This window comes from Mobula hypostoma, chromosome X1 (genome assembly GCF_963921235.1).
Source record: "Mobula hypostoma chromosome X1, sMobHyp1.1, whole genome shotgun sequence".
NCBI classification, from domain to species: Eukaryota; Metazoa; Chordata; class Chondrichthyes; order Myliobatiformes; family Myliobatidae; genus Mobula; species Mobula hypostoma.
The window spans coordinates 35599952-35620915 of record NC_086128.1 but is presented as its reverse complement, the minus strand read 5'-3'; the positions used below and the strand labels follow the sequence as shown (position 1 = coordinate 35620915).

The 20964-nt window shown below is 42.6% G+C and overlaps 1 protein-coding gene across 2 annotated transcripts in view; it reads left to right on the top strand.

The window, feature by feature from the left end:
• Positions 1-20964, top strand: part of plcl5 (phospholipase C like 5) — a 268767-nt gene that overhangs the window by 39075 nt on the left and 208728 nt on the right. The window contains exon 2 of one of the 2 annotated variants that reach the window (XM_063038099.1): positions 14344-14402. The exons of the other annotated variant lie outside the window; for it this stretch is intronic. The gene's annotated coding sequence lies outside the window, so the exon portion shown is untranslated. The remainder of the gene's footprint in view (positions 1-14343; positions 14403-20964) is intronic. 2 annotated transcript variants of the gene reach the window in all.

Below are 20964 nucleotides of genomic sequence, written 5' to 3'. Positions count from 1 at the left end.
AATGGCACCAGCACGTTTCTGAATAATAAAGCCCAATGCTGATAAAATCTTATTGGAAGTAAAGCATGCAATGTGGCTGCAAAATTGGTAGCATCCTTAGTGTGTGGAGAAGTATAATGTACCTACTGTGTAATCCATTTCGCTCAAGAACAGTTAAAGGACGAAGAACCAAATCTGATGTTGAAACAAGACATTCTGGCAGCAAGTAAGTCAACAGTCCAAGTGAGGGGCGCTACCATTTTGGATGTGTGGATTGTTACAAAGTAGGAGCTGATCATTTAAAACTGTGGTGCAAATGAATTTCTTTCTTTCTTTTCTGTTTCAATCTTTTTATTAGTTTCAACAATAAACACATTACAAAAAGTACATAATAATTGGGATTATGTTAATTGATAATAATTATTAAAGTTTACTGTCAGGTAGCACATAGTTAGAAACATCCCAAAATCACACAGATTAACAACAAAATATAAAAAGAGTATACATAAAATATAAAATATCGTAAAAAAATGAAAAAGAAAAAAAAATCCCCTAAAAAAATCTACCCAAACTAAAGAAAACTATGGAAAAAAAGAAAAGAAAGGGCTATTGTGATATCTCAGATAGAACCAATAGTGTTGCCACTTCCGCTCCTCTCCCCCTATATTGAAATCACAAAATAGATTGGCAAGGGACAAATTACATCATGTGGAAATATTGAATAAATGGTCTCCAAGTCTCATCAAATTTAATAGATGGGTCAAAAATAACACTTCTAATTTTTTTCTAGATTTAAACAAGATATAGTTTGAGAAAACCAATGTAGGAGGATTAATCACTTTCCAATTCAATAGTATAGATCTTCTAGCCATTAAAGTAACAAAAGCGATCATCCAACAAACTGAAGGGGTCAAATGATGCTTTTCAATGAATTTCTTCAATGGTTGGAGATGAATCTCTGGAATTTGTTAACCCAGAGGGTTGAGGAGGCAATCTCATTGAACATATTTAATAAGCAAGTAGATAATTTTTTGAAAGATCATGGAATTCACGGCACCGAAGAGACGAAGCCTGGAGGCAAATCGGCCACAAACATATTGAATAATGGGTCAGGCTTGAAGGGCCAAGTGGCCTACTCTTGCTCCAACCTTTAAGATCCTAGGTAGTGTTTAATAGAATCTTAGACAGGCCCATGAATATGTGAAGTATTGTGGGATATGGCCTATGTACCGGCCAAAGGAATTAGTTTAATTAGGGATCATTAGTTTAATTAGTTCGGCACACCATTGTGGATTAAAGTGGTATTATTCTGTGTTCTCTTTTCTATTTTCTTGTATTGTTATGTTTATGCTCTCTGGAGAAATGGCAAAAACTCCACATCTGGACATTAACTTAAATGCACAAGAAATTCTGCAGATGCTGGAAATTCAAAGCAACAATACAGACAAAATGCTGGAGGGACTCAGCAGGTCAGGCAGCATCTATGGAAATGAATAAACAGTTGACTTTTCAGGCAGAAACCTTTATTCAGGACTGGGAAGGAAGGGGGACGATGCCAGAATAAAAAGGTGGGGGAGAGGGGAAGAGGATAGCTAGAGGTGATAGGTGAAGCCAGGTGTATAAGAAAGGTCAAGGGCTGGAGAAGAAGGAATTTGATAGGAAAAGAGAGTGGACCATAGGAGAAAGGGAAGGGGAAGGGAACCCAGGAGGTAGTGATAGGCAGGTGAGAATGGATAAGAGGCCAGAGTGGGGAGCAGAAGAGGAGGAGAGGGGGAGGGAATTTTTTTTAACTGGAAGGAGAAATCAATATTCATGCTATCAGGTTGGAAGCTATCCAGATGGAATATAAGGTGTTGCTCCTCCACCCTGAAGGTGGCCTCATCTTGGCACAAGAGGAGGCCATGGACTGACATGCAGAAATGGGAATAAAAATGTTTGGACACCGGGAAGTTTCACTTCTGGCGGATGAAGCAGTCCCCCAATTTATGTTGCGTTTCACCAATGTAGAGGAGGCAGTATCAGAAACGATAGACAACCCCAGCAGATTCGCAGGTGAAGGTTTGCCTCACATGGAAGGACTGTTTGTGGCCCTGAATGGTCATGAGGGAGCATGTGAATGGGCAGGCATAGCACTTTGGTCGTTTGCAGGGATAAGTGCTGGGAGGAAGATTAGTGGGGAGGGATGAATGAATAAGGGAATCACGGAGGGAACTCACCTTGTTTTTGCATTGTTCATGAAGGACTTGATGGCTTGGTGTTCTGAATTTTGAATTCTGGTGTCCCAGTTCAACAAATTGGGGCAAGTTTTATGTTTGGGGAAAATCTGGTGCTTGAGCATTTTGATTGGATCCATCCCTTCCCCTTTGTACAATAGGAATGAACCAGGCAAGGTTTCACTATCAACTTGCTTCTGGTATTCTGAAATCCATCAGATGACAATAGAAGCCATTTGTAAAGCACTTTCAGTGTTCGTTAAGAGCCTGACAGCAATTACTAATATATGCAGCACTACAGAGAATCAGAGAATAAATGGTGAACTGGGAGTGACAGGATTATTCTATGATGGGAATTGGAATCAGGTTTATTATCACTGACATAGTTCAAAAAGGGAGCAAGATATTGAGGTAGTATTTATAGGTTCATGGACCATTCGGAAATCCGATGGTGAAGGGAAGGCACTCATTTAGTGGGTCAAATGTCCTTTCCCTGTGCTATAATGATTCCATTATTCTACATTGTAATGTTTTATACCACTTCTACAAAAGTCAGGCTTTATGTTGTGTTTGGGTAATGAAAGCAAGCAGTCATGTGTCTTGAGGTCTCCCTGTAAGATAACAGAACAGATTTGCCCCTGAGAGGAAGTAACAACGCTTTGCTTTGGCTGAGAGATAAAAATAACATAAACGATATTTTAGTTGTATATGCCTCTTCAATACCCACCAAACACATCCTGTATATGCCTTCATGGGTAAAAAAAACAGGTTAAGTATCTCACTTTAGTTGTTATTTTAAACTTGGTAATATTGAGATTGTCGTTTTAAACAGTGTGAGGTTATTCATAGCATCATAAATGATTTGCCACACCCTAGTATAACCGACTGGTTCAGAGGTTTGTTTAGCACATTTGGCATATTATCAACTAATAATTTATAAAATGTAATTAGACTTGTTATAGTTTAAAGGAGATCTAAATATAGTTTGAAAGGATTTGCATATCATGTCAGATGGTGGTTGGGAAGTGTATAGAATCGGTATTCTCAGCAATCTTAAGTAAAACAGAAGAATCCTTTATATTCTCAGCTATCATGCTAATTCGGTAGACTTGGGTCATCCACCTGATACAGCATTTTGACCTGGAGTTGCTGTTGCTCCAAATTCCAGCATCAGCAGCCTCTGTGATTCTCCTCTGCATCTCTCCAGTGCCATCACATTGTCCCTAAGTGTGCTGACCAGAAATGGATGCTGTCAGAGCATGTTTTATAAAATTAGAACATAACCTCCCTGCTCTTGTTCCAGTGCTGCAACGAATGAAGGTCAATATCTCATAGGGCTTCTTAACAATGTCATCTACCTTCACTGCCAGCTTCAAGATCTTTGTACTTGTGCGCTGAGCTCTTTCTGTTCCTCATTACCCTACCGTTCTTCATGTATACTTAGATCCATTGCCATATCTCCAGGGCTTGACAATACAAAGAGCAAGGACCTAGTGCAAGCTTATGACATTCGCACTGTAGAATTGCCTCTTTGAAGTTTTTAACGAAAGCTGTAAGGAAGGAGGGACTTAGGCAGGAACTTTAGTGTGATGACAGGCCCATAGTGATAAAAGGATTTGGTAAACTGACTGTTATTGGGATCAGTATTTCTCTCTGAGAACCAACTAAGCCTCAAAGGCTTAGTAAATATTAAAATCTAGAGTTACATAGGCTCACATAATATAAAAATGTGAACGCTGTGTGGTTTATTTTCTTGTCAGACATCGCAGTTGCTTATCTTTCGGTTTCTAAAAGGTTTCTTTGTAATGTACAAAACATATTTTCCACTTCATATTTATGCTGCTTGATGCAGAAGATGTAGATTAACATTGCATTCTGCAGAGCTGCACTGACCACAGGCTTTATTTCTGTAACGTGGAGTGATGTTTTAGAGAGATGGAATGAGAGCCAGAGAAGCTGACCTTCAGCAGCATGAGCATAAACTGTTGTTGAAGAGAAAAGTGTGCTGTAATGATCCCTCCGCATCAAGACTGGTAGCAGCACAGAATGAGCTGAGATGTGAAAAATAGACAGCAGTCCATTAGGTGAAGTCACTGACCTCGTTCATTAGTTATCCGAGGAACCTTATATTGGCCCACTGAAAATTAATCCTGTAAATAAATGATGAATAGAGAACAAGCCATCTGTTCTCCGAGAACAAATCTGGCCAATTAGATCCCCATCAGCCGAGGCTCAATCATCAGCAAAGCTGTTGTCAACACTGCTACTCAGTTTGGGTTCCACCGGGACTCCTCAGCTCCAGATCTCATTGCAGAGCTGTTGCAAACATGAAATGAAAAGCTGAATTATAGGATGAGGCGAGTGACTACCCTTAATTTCAAAGTGGCCTTTGACTGAGCATGGCATCACATCGCATCTCAGTAAGACTAGAGCTGATGAAAACAAAGCTGAAGAATCTCTGGCTGATTGTTGAAGATTAATCATCTCAGCTCCAGAACTCCCAAAGTCCATGTCCAACCCCAACCCTAACCCTAACCCTAGTTCTGATCTTCATCCATTATTTGCTTACAAACAGAGTTTTCTGATTTCAAGTATGCTTTCTGAGATAATGAAAATGTCCTTGCTTGGATGCATTAGGTCCTGGCTAGTAGTCAGACTCGTGTTGTTAAGAAACGAGTGAAGTTTCTGTGCTAGGCAACAACCATTGGCGTAGACTGACGGGACAACATTTCTCTTTGGCATTCAAGAGCATTTCCATCATCCTATTCTACAGCAATCCAACTTCTTCAGGTAACTTAACTTCCTGGTCTGCATCAGTCATCCATTTGATCTGGGAGTGGAGGATGTGTTATCCATGACCTGCTGGGAATATCTTCCTGCTCAGCATTTGTCAACTCCACCTTCTTGTCTGCTGTGTTCCCACTCTCTGACTGTTCTTCATTGACCAAAAACCCTATTTACAGCTTCTTCCCATGGTCGCCCCAGTTTCACCCAATCAGAGACATTCTTCTCCCCCACCCTCCCTGTAGCTTAATATCAAAGTCAAAGTAAACTTATTATCAAAGTACATATATGTTACCATGTATTACTTCGAAATTCATTTTCTTGCAGGCATCTACAGGAAAATAAAGAAAAACAATAGAATTTATGAAAAACTATACATAAACAAAGACTGACAAACAACCAATGTGCAAAGAAAAAAATGCACCAATAACACTGAAAATGTGAGTTGTAGAGTCCTTGAAAGTGAATCTGTAGGTTGTGGAATCAGTTCAGAGTTGTAGTGAGTGAGGTTCAAAGAATTTCAAAGTACATTTATTATCATAGTATGTGTGCTGTATACAACCGTGAGATCCGTCTTCTTGCAGGCAGTCACAAAACAAAGAAATGCAATAGAACCCCTTAAAAACCCTCACGTGACAAAGAGCATCAAACACCCAATGTGCGAAATAAAGAACAAACCGAAAGTTCATGGTCTGTGTGTTATTTGTTTACTTTTTTATTGGTTGTATAGTTTGTTCTTTTTAAAGTGAGTCCACAGCCACAGAGCCAGTTTGGCGCTGAGGTGAGTGCCAATGGCTGCAAACCACAGTCACAGAGACAGTTCAGTGCTGAAATGAGTAAACCTTGCTGAGCAATGAGCTGAACACTGGTTCGCCCTTTGCCCTTGGTTTTGACACCATGATCAAAGCTCACAAATAGTAAAAAAGAAGTCAACAAAACACATGGACATGAAGTGCAGAGTCCACACTTGCAGAGCTAAAGCGAGTGAAGCCCGTCCAGGAGCCCGATGGCTACAGGGCAACAACAGTTATTTGTCAACTTTAGTTCAATTACTTCTTCTGTCTTTTTTCCCAGCTCTGAAAAAGGGTCTTTGACCTGAAATATTAACTCTGATTCTCTTCCCACAGATGCAGCCTGACCGGCTGAGTATTTCCAACATTTTCTGGGTTTTTTTAGATTTCCAGAAATCTGCAGTATTTAGTTAACTGCGGTATTTAAAAAAAAAATTTCAATCACCCTATTCCCCACTATCAACATCCTAGAGTTCAATATTGATGGAAACTTAATTAGGCCTGATACCTGAATGCTGTAGATACAAGAGAAGGCCAGAAAGTGGATATTCTGCAGCAAGTGCATATCTCTGGTGCCTCGCCATCTTATGAAAGGCCCACGTGCAAAATGTATTGGCACATTTTCCATTTCCCTGAATGATCGCAGTATCAGCAAATTCAAGGTACATCACATCCAAGGTAGTACTGCGTCCATCAGATTAAATATTGACTCCTGGTACCTTTGGTCTGTGGCTGTTGCATGGACCAGCTAGAAGATACTCTGTAGCAATTCAACAGGGTTTCAACAGCACATGTCAACCTTACAACTTCTAAACTACTATCCTGACATAGAACTAAATTCCGTTTCTTCAGTACTACTGGATTACAGTCATTGAATTCTCTACCAAACTAGACTGTGGTAGTAATGACTATGGTGTTTTATAATGGTGGTTTATCACTACTAAAGTGGAATACCTCAGTCCATAATTGAAGAAACTTCTAAGCATTTATCCATAAGGACTTGGCAGGAAGCACTCAGTATTGAGATGTCTTTTAGTAAACCATATTGGACTTCTGAGCACTAAAGTCAACTTTAATTAAACAGATACCTCAAATGTCAATTGGAAACAGAAAGCTTTGTCAATACTGTCTGTTATCAGAAATGTAGCAAAATGCAGGTTGAATCTGATTGTAACTCTGTTCACCGTCCCTGAACTTTCTCAGTCTTTTCCAGTGAAAGGATATGGTTTCCAGGATTTAGCTGCCCTTCAGTTCATTTCCATGAACTCACATATGTGTCCTTATAAGTGTATACCGTATCAGCAGGGTATGTTACTGCACTGTGGCTGAAGGTGATAAAGAAAGGAATCATCATTCAGCCTATTTCTGAGGGTGACTCTGTTTGTGATTACACCTTAGGAGTACTTTATTAGCTGTGAGGTGATTTAGGGTGTCTATAGTTTCTCAACGGGTCACCTAACATTCCTTCCTGTTTGTTCCCTCTGTCCATTATAGGTAGAAGAGCCTACAGCCACCTTTAAAAAAACTTCTGAAAGCACATTCTTTTTTAATCCAAGTTTTGGGATGTTATCTGCTAATTTCTTCATTTCTCATCTGACACCCATTTCCTTAACCCTGCACATTTCTAAAATACACAACATAAATAAGAGACATTTTGTTTCCTTCTTAATCTACAGTATACAGTATCCTTGTTTGGCATCTTTCCGATACTCTGAGTTTAATATTTGGGACGCTTATGTGCTTTGGCCTTCTGGTTTTGACCAGAGGTGCACTGTAAATGTTAATCATTCACTTCACAAGAGATTCTGCAGATGCTGGAAATCCAGAATAACAGAGTAACAGAGTCCTGATAAAGAGTCTCAGCCTGAAACGCCGACTCCTTATTCCTCTCCATAGATGCTGCCTGGTCTGCTGAGTTTCTGCAGCATTTTGTGTGTGTTACTCTAATCATTCATTTCATTATTTTTCTGCAGGATGCTTGAAAGAGCTGCCGAATTCTTATGATCCTACAGTTCTTTTGTACTCTTTTACAAATTTATCCGGTTCTTAAATCCGCCTCCAACAATCTTTCATGTGCTGCAATCCACTTCACAACAACTTCACTTCCTATTTCACCTTTGATTGTTATTGCTAATCACTCTTAAAAAAAAGCAGAGAGCTGTAGCTAGTTGATTTGGTTCGTTGCCACAACATTCAGTGGTTAAGGGTTACTGTGGGAGTGTCTTTACCGGGATTGTGGCAGTTCAACTAGATGGCTCACCCTGTCTTCTGAAGAGCAATTACACACTGGCCTTGCTCAGACCCTGAAAATGAATGAGTATAAAATGGAGATTAAATCTTAATGTGGAAATATTCAGCTCATGAGCTGTCTTTTGTATTCAGTAAGCTAAAATACAAAGAGGTTGTGAATTAGGTAATGGCAGGTACTCATCGCCGACAATGAAGTATTCTTGAAGTATTCTCAAGGATAACTGTTAATCCAGCTCTTGAAAGGATCTCTCATGTGCTAAAAATGGACTCTTGATCTCCCATTCTACCTCGTAGAGGCCCATGCACTTTATTTGTTTATCTGCACCCTATTTTCTCTGTAGCCACAACACTGTACCTGCATTCTGTTTTTCATTTTACTAGGTGGCACCCAAGCAATGGCTTTTCACTGTATCTCTGTATGTAGTATGTGAAAACAACAAACCAATCAAATCCAGCCCAATCTCTGCGTGAAATGTGCACCTCATGGTACTGTGTTTCTCAAAGCTGATTATTTCCTTATGTTAGGTCACCTTGTTGTTCAAAACACTGTAAATTATATAGCGCAACACACAAAATGCTGGAGGAACTCAGCTTTGATGGAGGAAAATGGATAGTTGATGCTTTGGGTCAAGACCCTTCATCGGGATCCTTAATCCACTGAAGTCTATAGAGTTTTACTTTTTTAGAACAATGTTTCTAAGTCACATGTTTAAGATTTTCTTTGCCTTTAGCAATTATAGGGTAGCATTATAACTTAGCAGGTCCAGGGACCTTTGTGGGCTTGTATGTTCTCCTTGTGACTGTGTGGGTCTTGACTGGTGCTCTGCTTTCCTTCAGTATCCAACGATGTGCTGTTAGGTTAATCAGCACAAGTTAGCCCATGTTTAAGTCAGTAGTAGAGGAATCAAAAAGGGCAGGTTAGACAGAATAATTTCTTGGTCTCTGTGGAAGTACTGGACAGGACCAGCAGGATTACTCTCAAACATCCCACCCCCTCTCAGGCCCCCTGTTACCCAGCTTCTTTACTCTCTTCACCTGCCTATCACACTTAACCCAATGGACCCCCTAGTCGCTTCCACACTGCTTCCAACCTCCTTTATCGGGTTCCACATCACCAATTCCAGAATCTGCAGCCCTCTGTTATCTCCACTTAATCACCTTCCAGCCTCTGTCTCCACCTCCACCCTCCGTCTCCACCTCCAGCCTCCTCTCCCCACCTGGTTCCACCTATTGCCTGCCTGCTTCTGCCTCCCCACCCCCCCTCACCTCCTTAAACTGGCTGTCTCCCCTCTCCACCCTCTCAGACCTGATGCAATGCCTTGACCTGAAACGTAATCCATCCCTCTGCATTCACAGATGCTGCCTGACCTGCTGAGTTCCTCCAACAGTTTGTTTGCTTTTCACTGTAGATGCCGGCAGCTTGGTGTCTTGGGACACTGGATGAGAGATTTGTACATGCCAGTTTTTCAGCATTAAAATGATGATGCAATTATTCCTTTAGCAGTTTCAAGTAGCTCTAAAAAGATTACAATCTTGCTCAGCATGGTTTAGAAGAACCAGGTGGCTGGGCTGTTTTGTGCAGCACTACACTGTTTCAGAAGGAGTGTGTGTTACTGAAAAGATCAGTCAGTTCCTTGAAGCTGCCAGACTTGCATATGCAGAGATGTCACTCAGGACTTAAAGACACAAATCCATAATGCCACCAGCACTCTCCTAGAAAGTGATATTTACTTCTTCATGGCTGCAAGCTCTCAGGTTTAATGAAAGGACCCCGCAGGAGCCTGTGGATCACATCTTGTGTCCAGGAATGGTTTTGTATGAGGGATCCATGGAGATCTTCCAGGGATATCTGCGTGTGATACAGGCAGGTGTTTTTTGTCTAAGCACACTGATGCTTGAAAGTGCAACACAGGGAGAGAAGGAGAGATTAGTGTAGGTAGGGGCAACAGAGAGAGTGAGATCCTGGTATCAAATTAAATACAATGCCTAAAGCAACCAAAGGTTCATCAGATGAGGGTGTCTGGTTGGAGAAGGGGGCAGAAGCAGTCAGATTGAGAACATAGAACATTACAGCACAGTACAGGCCCTTTGGCCCACGATATTGTGCCAACCTCTTAACCTACTCTAAGAGCAATCTAACCTTTCCCTCCATTATAACCCTTGGCTTTTCTGTCATCCATGTGCCTATCTAAGAGTTTCTTAAATGCTCCTAATGTATCTGCCTCTACCACCATTCCTAATAGGGCGTCCCACATACCCACCATTCTCCAGGTAAAGAAGTTGCCTCTCACAGCCCCCTATACTTTCCTCCAATCACCTTAAAATTATGCCTTCTCGTATTAGCTATTTCCACCATGTGAAAAGGTCTCTGGCTATCCACTCCGTCTATCACCTTGTACACTTCAATCAAGTACCGACTCATCCTCCTTTGCTCCAACGAGAAACGCCCAAACTTGCTGAACCTATCCTCATAAGACACTCTCTCTAATCCAGGCAGCATCTTGATAAATCTCCTCTGCACTCTCTCTAAAGCTTCCACATCCTTCCTATAATGAAGCGATTCTTCCTATAATGATTGATGATAATTTTTATAATCAGGCAGCTCCAGTTTGAGCTGCATTTGAACAAATTCACCTTATGAAATGCTAGTATCAGTGAAGCGATCATGAAACTAATGGATGGATGTAAAAACTCATCCGGTTAAATAATGTCCTTTGTGAAAGGTGATCTGCTCTCTTTAACCATTTTGGCTTATATGCGACTGCAGCAAGACCCACAATAGCACAGATGACTGAGCTGCCCCACTCCAGTATTAAGCAGAAGATCTGGCCTGTCGCAGTCTTGCACGTGCTGAATTTCAATGAATACATAAGCCGAGACTGCACCTGCACGTAAAAATGCAGCTCATTTCTGTAGAGACAGGAATTGTGATATATCCTGCTAGCCATAGTAAAATTAGCATAGAACAGGACCATGGCCCAGCAAGTCTGCTCTGATTGTCATTGAACATGTTATTATTCCAATGCAAGCTTAACCCAATTCCATCCCAGAATCGACACACTAGGGACAACTTATAGTGGCCAAAGAACCTCTGAACCCCTCCGTATTTGATCTGTGGGAGGAAAGTGGAGCACCTCCACGAAGCCCATGTGGTCACAGGGAGAATGTCCAACAGTCCGCACCAGAGGTCAGGACTGAATGTGTGCAAAGTGCTGGAGGAGCTCAGCTGGTCAAGCAGCATCTATGGAGGGGAATAAGCAGCCGACATTTCAGACCGAGGTCCTACATCAAGACTAGAAAGGAAGGGGAGCTGAGGTGGAGGTGGCTGGGTGTGGGGGCTATCCTTTCCAATTAGATTCTTTCTTCTTCAGCCCTTTACCTCTTCCACCTATACTCTTATAGCTTCTTACTTCATCACCCACCCAGCATCCCCCTCATCTGGTCTCACCTATCACCTGCCAGCTTATACTTCTTCCCCTCCCCCCACCTTTTTATTCTGGCTTCTTCCCCCTTTCTTTCTAGTCCTGATGAAGGGTCTCAGCCTGAAACATTCACTGTTTGTTCCCCTCCACGGATGCTGCATTGCCTGCTGAGTTCCTCCAGCATTTTGTGTACGCTGCTCAGGGTTTCCAGCAAGTGCAGAATCTCTTGTGTTGAGGATTGAAGCCACGTTGCTGAATTGTCCCCTCTTGCTCGCACCAGTCAAATGCATTACTAGTGATGCTGTAACCCACAAACTCACAAAAAAAGTAGAAATTGAAAGTTTATTCTGCATTTACTTAGGTTCAGTGTTAGATGATCTATTCCCTGACAACACCACCTGCAGAAATCTGTGAATCTTCCTGTTATAGAAGAGCTGTTAGAGGGGAATTGATATGTCAGAGGTTAGGATGTCCTTCCAGAATTAGGGCAAAGCATCCTAACTTACACTTTATCAGGCTTTGCTCTGGCTGATTGATGTTATTTCAAGGGATCGCATCGCTTCTAATCAGGTTTCAGAAGAAAACATTTGAACTGCTGCTGGTGCCAAGGTTTAGAGCTGCCAGCTTCCTCCAGCTCTGGCCCTGCTTTATTTAATCATTAATTATAGCTGCAGCTCCCTGACATGAATCAGAAAGAGCACCACGGCTGAGGATCTTGAACAGAATCAAGAGATGGCGAGGCACATGTCACAAAATACATGGAAGAGTACATTTTGGGCCGACATAAACAGTAATCGCACAGCATCCTTCATGACGCTGTGAACAAGTGCCCATGTCTGATGAGGGAGTAAAGTTTTACCTTTCAGCGCATTTATCAACCTGCTGCGTTGTTGGACCCAGGGCCAAGTGCTGGTTACAGCTCATGGTTTTAATGTGGTTGACACATTAAAGACTTGATCGAGCATTGGTTAGCTTTATGGTGCTGAAGACCCAGTTCAGTAAAACGTGTGTGATAAGGGGAATATTTTATTCTCATTTTAGCAACGGACTCAGTGGAATTGAGTTGAATTTTGTTTTGTTCATTGCCCTACGGGATGTGGGCAAGGACTTATTGTTTGCCCATCCCTAACTACTCCTTGGGAAGTGTTAGTGAGCTATGTTAATGAGCTGATCCATTCTGTGTGGTGTCACGGTACTGCTGTTAGGTAGTGAATTCCAGCATTTTGACACCTAGAAGAAATGGCCACATTGTGAATGGGGTTCATCTTCTCATTGAGAGCTAAGTCATTGCCCTGAAACTTCAACTCTGTTTTACTCACCACTGATGCTGCCTGACCTGCTGAGTATTTCCATTTTTGTCAGTTCTATCTCAGATTTCCAGCAGCTGCAAATTTTTGTCTTTTATGAGGTAAATGGTGTTGAATATAACAGCCTCCCTGCAATGTTGAGTACCCCCCCCCCCCACCATGGTGAGGCACATTGATAAAGGTGTTTGGAGGCATAGACTTGGACAAGGAGACACCCAATAAAATGGAAGTAAAACAATCTGGAGGGCGAGAGAATAAACTGAACCCAGCAGGTTTGAACCAAGGAGTGGAAACATAGTATTCGCTTCTATCCTTTAGAACAGGTAGTCGGGGCTGTATGAACCCACTTACCCTTTCAAACACCGGCCAAGCCTTTAAGCAGCAAGTCGAAGTGTTCAGTGTCTATCATTTCAGCAGACAGTAAACTATGCTATTTTTTTCACTGGTTCAGTTGTCTTTAAAAGGTTATGATGCAATTTCTGTACTTTTGCCTATAAAAATAACACTGAATTATTGATCCACCATGATGTATTATCGATTTCTGTCTGGGAAAACAGTGTTAGCAGTTTAATTTTGTGCTAAGGCTTATTCTCTTTAATTTCTGACTCAAAAGGTGTCTTGTTTATCCCTGAAGTCTATTGTTACTGATAAAACCTCTTTCCTCTTAATGCATATTTTGTAGCTACAAACTCCATGCCTGCTTCTCGCTTAATAAAAGAGCTAGAGTAAACAATTTGTTCGTCACTTACAGGCTTCCTATCATTCTACCTTGACCACCAACCTAACCCCTAGGCAAAAGTTTGTGCCAGTGTCTTTCTGCCAGACATCTGTCAATGCTAAACTCTAATCTCACTTATAAACACAAGAGATTCTGCAGATGCTGGATATCCAGAGTAACTCACACAAAATGCTGGAGGAACGCAGTAGGCCAGGCAGCATCTATGGAGAGACCCGTCATCAGGACTGGAAAGGAAGAGGGAAGAAGCCAAAACAAGAAAGTGAGGGGAGGGGAAAGAATAAGCTAGAAGGTGGTAGGTGAAACCAGGTGGGGGGAAGTGGGTGGGTAACTTTAACCTCGCTTGCCTGGGGTAACGCTGTGGTGTCCAGCTGGGGCCTTAGCTTTGCATTCTGCAATATTGGCTTAGGATCAGGGTTAATGCTAGGGGTCCATGGCATAAAAATGGTTGGGAACCACTGGCTTAGATGAGTTTAAAAAAGGCCAATTTGTGGATGACTCAGAGACAGGTAAGTAAGTAGGTTGTGAGGAGAATTGAAAAATCTGCAAAGGGTCAAAGCTGTGTAAAGGTTGACAGATGGAGTTAAATGTGGGGAAATGTAAGGTTATCTACTGTGAGTGGAAGAATAGCAAAGCTTAGTATTGGAGAGAGACTAAAGAATGAGGGAACATAGAGAGATCTGGGTTCCCTCCTACATGGAACACTGAAAGTCAGTATATAGGTATAGCAAGTACAGTAATTAGGAAAACAAATAGCCTTTATTGCAAAGGGAATGGAATATAAAAGTGAGGAAGATCACTAGTTCATCTCTTCTCACCCACCCAGCTACCTACCCTCACCTGATCTCACTTATCACCTAGGAAGAGGTGCAGTCGACGCGTCAGGCCGAGACCCTTCGTCAGGACTAACTGAAGGAAGAGTGAGTAAGGGATTTGAAAGTGGGAGGGGGAGGGGGAGATCCAAAATGATAGGAGAAGACAGGAGGGGGAGGGATGGAGCCAAGAGCTGGACAGGTGATTGGCAAAGGGGATGTGAGAGGATCATGGGACAGGAGGTCCGGGAAGAAAGACGGGGGGGGGGGGGAACCCAGAGGATGGGCAAGGGGTATACCACAAACCTGCCTGTCCTGGCTGACCCATTGTCTCAGCTTGCTCCTGCCCCACCGAACTCGTTTCTGCATACCTCGACACGGTTTTATCCCCCCTTGTTCAATCCCTTCCGACCTATGTTCGTGACACTTCTCATGCTCTTAAACTTTTTGATGATTTTAAGTTCCCTGGCCCCCACCGCTTTATTTTCACCATGGATGTCCAGTCCCTATATACTTCCATCCCCCATCAGGAAGGTCTCAAAGCTCTACGCTTCTTTTTGGATTCCAGATCTAATCAGTTCCCCTCTACCACCACTCTGCTCCGTCTAGCGGAATTAGTCCTTACTCTTAATAATTTCTCCTTTGGCTCCTCCCACTTCCTCCAAACTAAAGGTGTAGCTATGGGCACCCGTATGGGTCCGAGCTATGCCTGCCTTTTTGTTGGCTTTGTGGAACAATCTATGTTCCGTGCCTATTCTGGTATCTGTCCCCCACTTTTCCTTCGCTACATCGACGACTGCATTGGCGCTGCTTCCTGCACACATGCAGAACTCGTTGACTTTATTAACTTTGCCTCCAACTTTCACCCTGCCCTCAAGTTTACCTGGTCCATTTCCGACACCTCCCTCCCCTTTCTAGGTCTTTCTGTCTCTGTCTCTGGAGACAGCTTATCCACTGATGTCTACTATAAGCCTACTGACTCTCACAGCTATCTGGACTATTCCTCTTCTCACCCTGTCTCTTGCAAAAATGCCATCCCCTTCTCGCAATTCCTCCGTCTCCGCCGCATCTGCTCTTAGGATGAGGCTTTTCATTCTAGGACGAGGGAGATGTCTTCCTTTTTTAAAGAAAGGGCCTTCCCTTCCTCCACTATCAACTCTGCTCTTAAACGCATCTCCCCCATTTCACGTACATCTGCTCTCACTCCATCCTCCCGCCACCCCACTAGGAATAGGGTTCCCCTGGTCCTCACCTACCACCCCACCAGCCTCCGGGTCCAACATATTATTCTCCGTAACTTCCGCCACCTCCAACGGGATCCCACCACTAAGCACATCTTTCCATCCCCCACTCTCTCTGCATTCCGCAGGGATCGCTCCCTACGCAACTCCCTTGTCCATTCGTCCCCCCCATCCATCCCCACTGATCTCCCTCCTGGCACTTATCCGTGTAAGCGGAACAAGTGCTACACATGCCCTTACACTTCCTCCCTTACCACCATTCAGGGCCCCAAACAGTCCTTCCAGGTGAGGCAACACTTCACCTGTGAGTCGGCTGGGGTGATATACTGCGTCCGGTGCTCCTGATGTGGCCTTTTATATATTGGCGAGACCCGACGCAGACTGGGAGACCGCTTTGCTGAACATCTACGCTCTGTCCGCCAGAGAAAGCAGGATCTCCCAGTGGCCACACATTTTAATTCCACATCCCATTCCCATTCTGACATGTCTATCCACGGCCTCCTCTACTGTAAAGATGAAGCCACACTCAGGTTGGAGGAACAACACCTTATATTCCATCTGGGTAGCCTCCAACCTAATGGCATGAACATCGCCTTCTCTAACTTCCGCTAATGCCCCACCTCCCCCTCGTACCCCATCTGTTACTTATTTTTATACACACATTCTTTCTCTCACTCTCCTTTTTCTCCCTCTGTCCCTCTGAATATACCCCTTGCCCATCCTCTGGGTCCCCCCCCCCACCTCCTTGTCTTTCTTCCCGGACCTCCTGTCCCATGATCCTCTCGTATCCCTTTTGCCTATCACCTGTCCAGCTCTTGGCTCCATCCCTCCCCCTCCTGTCTTCTCCTATCATTTTGGATCTCCCCCTCCCCCTCCAACTTTCAAATCCCTTACTCACTCTTCCTTCAGTTAGTCCTGACGAAGGGTCTCGGCCTGAAACGTCGACTGCACCTCTTCCTAGAGATGCTGCCTGGCCTGCTGCATTCACCAGCAACTTTTATGTGTGTTGCTTGAATTTCCAGCATCTGCAGAATTCCTGTTGTTTTCACTTTTCACCTGCCAGCTTGTACTCCTTCCCTCTCCCCATCTTCTTATTCTTGCTTCTGCCCCCTTCCATTCCAGTCCACATAGAGTCATAGGACACTACATCACAGAAACAGGCCCTTTGGCTCATCTAGTCCATGCCGAACTATTAGTCTGCCTGGACTCACCGACCTGCACCTGGATCACAGCCCACCATACCCCTCCCATTCATGTACCTATCCAAATTTCTCTTAACTGTTGAAAGCAAACCTACATTCACCACTTTCGCTGGCAGCTCATTCCACACTCTCACCACTCTCTCAGTGAAGAAGTTCCCCCCTCATGTTCCCCTAAAATATTTCACCTTTCGTCCTTAACCCATGACACCTATCTATACCCTCATAATTTTGTATAACTCTATCAAATCTCCCCTCATTTTTCAATGTTCTAGGGAATAAATTCATAACCTATTCAACCTTTCCTTATAACTCAATCCTCAAGTCGTGGCAAAATCCTCGTAAATCCTTGAAATTTTTTTGCACTCTTTCTATCTTATTGACATCTTTCCTGTCTGTACTGGAGGTGATCAAAACTGCACACAATACTCCGAATTATATCTCACCAAAGTCTTATAAAACTTCATCATAACATCCCAACTCCTGTACTCAATAATTTGATTTATGAAAGCCGATGTTCAGAAAGCTTTCTTTACAATCCTATCTACCTGTGACACCACTTTCAAGGAATTATAGATCTGTATTCCCAGATTCCTCTGTTCTACCACACTTCTCAGTGCCCTACCTCTCACTGTGTAACTCCTACCCTGGTTGGTTTTTGCAAAGTGCAACACCTCACACTTGTCTGCATTAAATTTCATCTGCCATTTTTCAGGTGGAGAGGGTCAGTAACTTCTTTAAATTCCTGGGTGTCACTATCTCAGAAGACCTATCCTGGACCCATCATATAAATATAATTGCAAAGGAAGCACAACAGTGCATCTACTTCCTCAGGAGTCTGCGGAGATTTGGCGTGTCATCGAAAACCTAGACAAACTTCTATAGATGTGTGGTGGGAAGTGTGCTGACTGGCTGCATTACAGCCCGGTATGGGAACACCAATGCCTTTGAGTGGAAAATCCTACACAAGGTAGTGGATTTGGCCCAGTTCATTACGGATAAAGCCCTCCCAACCATTGAGCACATCTACATGAAACATTGCCATAGAAAAGCAGCATCCATCATCAAAGATCCTCACCACCCACTTTTACTTTGAACTTTGAACTTCCACCCACTTTTCGAGCTGATTCAGATCCCACTGCGAGCTTTGATAGTCTTCCTCACTGTCCATACACCCCCAATCTTGATGAAGAGCCTTGGCCCAAACTGTTTACAGTATTCCCCTCCACAGATGCTGCTTGGCGTGCTGAGTTCCTCCAGCATTTTGTGTGTGATTCTCAAGATTTCCAGCAATCTCTTCTGCCAATCACAGATCAGTCTGTTTTGCCCTTTCCTGCCCTCCCTCTTTCTCCAGCACCTGGTCAAGGCATGGTCAATGACAGATTTTCCCTAGCTCTGAAAAAGGTTATTGTCCTGGCTCTTTCTCTCTCCCCAGATGCTTCATGAGCTGTTGAGTGTTTTCAGTTTATACTTATAGTGCATTAACTCTTTCTGCTCCAGCAGTTAATATACTCAGTATATGTTTGCAAGAAGTTAAAAAAAGCACTTGCCCGTGCAGTGTAACTGCCCTGTGATATTGATGTTGTCATTATCACTGCAATAAAGCAAAATATTGAGTGCATATCAAAGTATGTGCACTTGAATATTGGCAAAATGCCAGCATTTCAAAGTTGGATTGTGCCTTGTGAAAGCTCTTTGAACAGTATAACACTCTGGCTGGTATATTTGTAGTTGTAAGTCTGTTGATAATAAGCAATTTGAGGCAATGAACGAAAAGTGTTTGTGTTGGTATGTTAACAGTACAATAAGTCAGCTTCTGATGCGATTTTATTTGATAAACTAAATGAGTCAATGCAAGAGATTGCATTTATACATAAATATAAATAAATGCTTTATATTTAACCTTTCTAATGAAGTATCTAATAATCAGACATTGATTATTCTGCCTAATAAAATTATCTCAGATTTGCAGTTTATTTTTATCTGATGGAAAATATTTATTACATTTACAGTATATGATTTTCTGGATTGCTAAGATTCTCTATAATGCCACCTCAGTCTTTACTGCTTGTTCAATAAAAGCACATTAAATCTCAATCAATTCCTGACAGGCACTCAAGTAATTCTGTTAAGCACTTATAGTTGTTGGTTAACTTTAGAGTGATTGGAAAATTTGGTCATCTGCCTTAATTTTGGCCATTTGGCACAGAATGTTGAGGGGGAAACTGACAGTCATAGTGTGATACGACAGGGCAAAAAATATTAAGGGAAATATGCAGAAAAGAACAAATCTCGAGTTGCAAATAACTGCAAAAAAGTAAAGCTTAGCATTCTTTATTTGAATGCATGTGGCATTTGTAATGAGATGGATGAGTTAATAGCACAGCATGCATAATGTAATAAATATTAAAGGAAAACAGTTACAGAGTGACCAGGACTGGCTGCTCAATATTCCTGGTTATACATTGCACCAAAGAGCAGGCCAAAGGGGAAAGGAGGGGCTCTTGTTAATGGAAGAAGTTACTGGGGAGCAGTGATGAGTCTTGATATAAAGGAATGTGTGGTGTGGATTCTGTTTGGGATGAAATTATAACCACATATAACAATTACAGCACGGAAACAGGCCATTCTGGCCCTTCTAGTCCGTGCCGAACTCTTACTCTCACCTAGTCCCACCCACCTGCACTCAGCCCATAACCCTCCATTCCTTTCCTGTCCCTATATCTATCCAATTTAACTTTAAATGACAATATCGAACCTGCCTCAACCACTTCTGCTGGAAGCTCGTTCCACACAGCTACCACTCTCTGAGTAAAGAAGTTCCCCCTCATGTTACCCCTAAACTTATGCCCTTTAACTCTCAACTCATGTCCTCTTATTTGAATCTCCCCCACTCTCAATGGAAAAAGCCTATCCACATCAACTCTATCTATCCCCCTCATAATTTTAAATACCTCTATCAAGCCCCTACGTTCCAAAGAATAAAGACCCAACTTGTTCAACCTTTCTCTGTAACTTAGGTGATGAAACCCAGGTAACATTCTAGTAAATCTTCTCTGTACTCTCTCTATTTTGTTGACATCTTTCCTATAATTCGGTGACCAGAACTGTACACAATACTCCAAATTTGGCCTCACCAATGCCTTGTACAATTTCAACATTACATCCCAACTCCGATACTCAATGCTCTGATTTATAAAGGCCAGTATACCAAAAGCTTTCTTCACCACCCTATCCACATGAGATTCCACCTTCAGGGAACTATGCACCATTATTCCTACAACACACATCAAAGTTGCTGGTGAATGCAGCAGGCCAGGCATCATCTCTAGGAAGAAGTACAGATGACATTTCAGGCCGAGACCCTTCGTCAGGACCAACTGAAGGAAGAGCTAGTAAGAGATTTAAAAGTGGGAGGGGGAGGGGGAGATCCAAAACAAGGGAAATCCACCATTATTCCTAGATCCCTCTGTTCTACTGAATTCTTCAATGCCCTACCATTTACCACATATGTCCTATCTTGATTAGTCCTACCAAAATGTAGCACCTCACATTTATCAGCATTAAACTTCATCTGCCATCTTTCAGCCTACTCTTCTAACTGGCCTAAATCTTGCTGCAAGCTTGGAAAACCTACTTCATTATCCACAACTCCACCTATCTTAGTATCATCTGCATACTTACTCATCCAATTTACCACCCCTTCATCCAGATCATTAATGTATATGACAAATAACATTTGACCCAGTACAGATCCCTGAGGCACACCACTAGTCACCAGCCTCCAATCTGACAAACAGTTATCCACCACCATTCTCTGGCGTCTCCCATCCAGCCACTGCTGAATCCATTTTACTACTTCAATAGTAATACCTAACGATTGAACCTTCCTAACCAACCTTCCATGTGGGACCTTGTCAAAGGCCTTAATGAAGTCCATATAGACAACATTCACTGCTTTACCCTCGTCAACTTTTCTAGTAACCTCTTCAAAAAATTCAATAAGATTTGTCAAACATGACCGTCCACGCACAAATCCATGTCGACTGTTCCTAATCAGACCCCGTCTATCCAGATAATTATATATACCATCTCTAAGAATACTTGCCAACATTTTATCCACCACTGACGTCAAACTCACAGGCCGATAATTACTAGGTTTACTCTTAGATCCCTTTCTAAACAATGGAACAACATGAGTAATACGCCAATCTTCCGGCATCATCCCCG